We start from the raw sequence: 5,051 nt of genomic DNA on the forward strand, positions 1-5,051 counted from the left end.
AATCAATACCAGTTTTCATTTCAAATTCGGACAAAGTTGTGCTGAAATTCATAAAAATTCACTATGACCTACGTGCAGTAATTTGACGATAACTCAAGTTTTATAAATTGTTTTGACGTCTGACCAATGACATTAAAGCATTTACAATGGTTAAACATATTCAACAACCCTCAACACCCACTTTTTCAATTCCCAACACTCCACATCATTTTCTCTCTCTTAATTCAACATTCATTCAATTTTTACCTCTCCAATAGTTTTTTCATTCAACACTCTACCCCACCACCTTTTATTTCTTATTCTTATTTAATTTTATATATTTTTTTTTATAATTACATAAAATTACAACTATCGATTATAATTAAACGAAAATGTAAAAGAATTTTGGGATTTTGGTAGCTAAATGAGTAATCAGAAGAATTGTTGGTGTTGAATTGATTGTTAGTGGGATCCATTTCATTAAATAAAGACTAAAACTTCAAAAGAAAAACTAATAGAAAGCTAATAATAAGATTAAGAGAATGAAAAACTTGCTTTTTTTTCTATGTCCAAATCAAATGATATAGAGAAAAAGAAATCACAAATTTTGGTGAAAAAATAAAAAAAAATAAAAATTATTTGCAATGAAATAATTGAGTACAAAATATTAAGATGATAAAAATTCAAGCAGCCAATGGAAACGAGCCACGTGGCCCCCCGCGTCAGAATTCAACATGTTGAATTCATTCATCTACTCTCACCTCCACATCATTTTTTTCCATTTTCAACACCCACATGCAATGGTTTCAACATGTTGAAGGTTAGTTTCAACAACATATTCAGGATGGCCACCTCCGGTAATGGACCCATTGCTTTCGGTGGCCTCATCACCTCGATCGCATATGTGTTAGGTTTCAGTGAGCGTATCGTATCGTTAGCCCCTGTGCAGGGCAACATGTTGATTGACTTGAGCTCGTGCCTAGCACAAAAGCTCTTCAAGAGAGAGGGTGAGGTGTTATGTTTAATGATCCGTAATAAGGTCGAGAGCCGTATTAAGCTTCCAAATCCCACCATTACTGATGTTAGGGATGAGGAAAATTGGATTTATGTTTTCCCGGATGAGGAAGGAGAGGATACAGATGCGGAGATCGAGCGTCAAACTAGGCTTTCTCTCCCGCGCACACATGCACCTCATCCTCACATGTCCGGTGCACCTCTCACACACACACACACACACACACTCTGACCCACCCCCTTCCCCCCATTTCAACTCTGATTATTTTGCAGGTCCTTCTACTTCCCAGAGCGGGATTGAATATGAGCTTAACGCTCTACGTGATGAGGTAGCAGACCTACGGGCAGCCCAACAGGAGAGAAATGACCGTGATGCAGAACGGGATCGCCTTATGCGCGTCAACAGCCACATGATACGCCAGATGTTCACCTGGATGACACAGCAGGGTATGCCTCCGAACAGCCCCGAGGACGATTGAGCAGGTTTTGTTTTCTTTTTCACACTATTATCGGACCATTGGGGACAATGTCTGGTCTTAGTGTGGGGGAGGAAACTTACTTTCTTTTCTTTAGCTATTTCAGTTATTTTACTTGCTTTCTAGTTTTGTTTCAGTTAATTTAATTGCTTTCTAGTTTTAGGATTTTCCTTTGGTAATAAGAAGGGTTACTGTCAACTGCATGCACTGTCGAGTCACTATCTTTATGTATTTGCTATGATTATTCGATTCTCCCACTCTTGAACCAATGAAATTTTCTCCAAAGTTTTAAGAAGTGTTTAGTTCACATAGGGAGTAATGGGTTTGCGGAGTTAGAGAGATTGTGTGTTAAGGATTTTGGGAAAACTAACTTTGACTAAATTGGTATTGTCCCAGCACCCTTGGTCTCCCGATTAAGGATGCAAATTCAGATACCTATTGTGCCATAGTCTCTAACCGTTGTTTCATAATCCTCAAGTAGTTCATTTAGCCAGTCAGACACCATCTAATAAATCACACATTAAGTAGGTTGGTCGATGAATATAAGCGCGAACTTAATATTGGGACCAATAATGGTTAACCTTGAATAAAGGGGCAAACTAGTTAACCTTGAATATCTATTCATAAATGCATCTATGCGCAAAATGTGCAAATTCAAAGAAAGATGTGTTAAAAAGACGCTAACCGGTTTTCCTACCATGTGTGTGATAAGATAAAGGGTCTTAATGTGATTGTCTAGAATGAAAGAGGATGAATGAAGCATAGATTAGAGACTAAGGTATAATGGCATGATCTGAATTTGTATGTTAGGAGGGAGACTTTTGCCCGCTTAAATGCGGTATGTGTTGTTACAATGTCTTTAGAGTTGATTTTAGTACCAAGAGATTTAACACTCAATCATTCCGATTTCTAAAACCACTTGCAATCACTTGTGATGCTATTTCTTCTTAAATTCTGTCTGTATGAATTGCTGCAATTTATTTGATAATGCAAGCTAAAAATTGCTTGAGGACAAGCAATGGTTCAAGTGTAGGGGAGTTTGATAACATGCAAAATACAACATCATTTCAACTCGTTTTGCGTGTAGTTTAGGCCTAAATTCTCTTGTTTTGTCTATGTTATGCTGGGTTGTATGGCTGTGTTTCAGGTACTCAGCAATAAAGGCCTTCATGCGCAAAAATGACGAAATTCGGAAAGAAAAGAAAGAAAGGAAGAAGTCCTAAAGAATTCAGTTCGGGGGGACGACCGTCACATCCTGTGACGGGTTGTCCGTCTCCTTTCAACTCGACCTGGCCGTTACCAGCACCCCAGACCGTCACCACCCCGTAACGAGCAGACCGTCACACCCTGTGACGCCCGTCACGGGTTCGGGAGAATCAGTCTCCCCCACTCCCAGGAACGGTTTCCAGTTTTCTCTCCCACTTCCTCCACCTGCAGAAGCACGACCAGAACACGTTTTTAAGAAAGCTTGGCCTATAAATAGGTCCAGAAAGGAAAGGAAAAAGGGCAGAGAAGTTTTAGGCAAGCATTAGAAATTCATAGCTTATTGTAATCCTAAGTTTCAAGTTTCCTTTTCATTCTCTGTTGCAAATCGTACAATCTTATTTCAACTATTATTTATATATATTATTACTATTATTACTATTCAGTCATGGCTGTTCGTATTCCGAATTAAACTGCTGCTGTATTGTTTATTTCTCTGTTGCTGCGGTTTGGAATGGGTATTTGTTAAATTAGTTTATCTTCCCTGTTGTTGCTGCTGTGTTGGTTCTCTGAGACATTTCATTCTTGCTGTCGTAAAGGATTGCTGTTGCTCTCTACTGCAGCGGCCTTTTTTTTACTTCTCCTTTTCTCTAGAGTAACCATCATCTACAGGTTTTACTTAATTAGCTTGTTTTTATTCATTTTGTTCTTTTTATTCACTGTTTCAATAATGATGAATAGCATGAACATTTTTTTATTTATTATATATGCCATGTCTGAGTAGATTTTCATAGAGTCCGGAATGTGATGAATGTCGTACCAATGGTGATCTGTTAATTTGTATGATTAGAAATTGTAACTGGAATTATTTTTAAAGTCTAAAAATTCTGATTTTAAACAATTAACATTTACAATGAAAGTTGAAATACAGTGATACCGGTTTCATATTGAAAGAGTGAAACTTGTATCTGACCGTAGAATTTTTAGGAATTGATTTTGAAATACAGCGAAAGCGTTTTCTTTAATTAATTTAGAGATTTCAAATTTTCAAAAAGGCTATTTTAAACTTGCGGTCGTACATGCGAAAGCTGACGCTTGTGAGTTTAAAATACGGTATCGCACGTACGAAAGTCGACGGTGCCTTTAAATTTGTTCTTTTTACACGTGAAAATATTGTCATGTTACAATAATAAAATACAATTTAGCAAGCACCTTAGATAAACAACATAACAATTTATTACGGTACTTGACATTGGTCTCTGTGGGTTCGACAATCTTTTATACTAAAACCGATATTTCCGTGCACTTGCGGAACCATATCAAGTTTTTGGCGCCACTGCCGGGGACCAAATTGGCAATATCGTAACACCGTTGTTACAAGACTAAGGCATTTATTTTCTTTTTATTTTATTCGTCGATTACATGCCAAGTATTCGTACCTCTGAGGACAATCTAGAGCAACCAATCGAACGTTTTTTACATATTAGACGCCAAGTTGAACGAATACACGCTCAAATGGAACTAGCTCATAACGTGAACCGTCCTCTTAAGGACTTTGCCGTCCCATCCCAGGACGAGCCTCACTCGAGTATTGTTAACCCGACGATTCAGGCTAACAACTTTGAGTTGAAACCTTCTCTGTTGCAAATCGTGCAACAAAACCAGTTTTCCGGTAATTCTACGGAAGACCCGAATTTGCACCTATCCGTGTCCGTGCAATTCGCTGATACGCTTAAGTGCAATGGCGTTGCTCCCGAAGCCATTCGCCTGCGTTTATTCCCTTTCTCCCTCAGAGACAGAGCCAGAGCTTGGCTGCAGTCTCTGCCGTCAAATTCCATTACGACATGGAATGAATTGAAAAAGGCGTTCCTAGCAAGATATTTCCCTCCTAGTAAAACTGCCCAGCTTAGGAACCAAATTACCTGCTTTAGGCAGACAGACGGCGAGTCGCTTTTTGATGCGTGGGAGAGGTACAAAGAATTAATGAGAGCTTGTCCCCACCATGGATTAGAACAATGGCTGATTTTATTCACACATTTTATAATGGCGTTCTCTATAATACGAGAATGACCATTGATGCCGCAGCTGGCGGAGCCCTAATGGACAAGCCTTTCAAGGAGGCATACGAGCTTATTGAGAATATGGCGCAGAACCATTATCAATGGGGGAGCGAACGCACTCCTGTAGAGAAATCTCAATCCAAGGGAGGTATGCATGAAGTCAGCAACCTTGACCATATGAACGCCAAAGTGGATGCGTTGTTCCATAAGTTGGATAACTTGAAAATCGCTCCACCAGCTACTGTTGCTGCCGTAACTCCCAATTGTGAAATATGCGGAACCCCAGGACATGTTGCTATCGAGTGTCTGTTGTTAGCAG

The 5,051-nt window shown here is 39.1% G+C and overlaps 1 non-coding gene across 1 annotated transcript; it reads right to left on the reverse strand.

Moving 5' to 3' along the window:
- Positions 1-4,575: 4,575 nt before the first annotated feature.
- On the reverse strand, positions 4,576-4,681 carry LOC112421486 (small nucleolar RNA R71). Its single transcript, XR_003011812.2, has one exon. It is a non-coding gene; the product is annotated as a small nucleolar RNA R71 (small nucleolar RNA).
- Between the last annotated feature and the right edge of the window lie 370 nt (positions 4,682-5,051).

The sequence above is a fragment of the Medicago truncatula genome, chromosome 3 (assembly GCF_003473485.1).
Source record: "Medicago truncatula cultivar Jemalong A17 chromosome 3, MtrunA17r5.0-ANR, whole genome shotgun sequence".
In the NCBI taxonomy this organism is placed as follows: Eukaryota; Viridiplantae; Streptophyta; class Magnoliopsida; order Fabales; family Fabaceae; genus Medicago; species Medicago truncatula.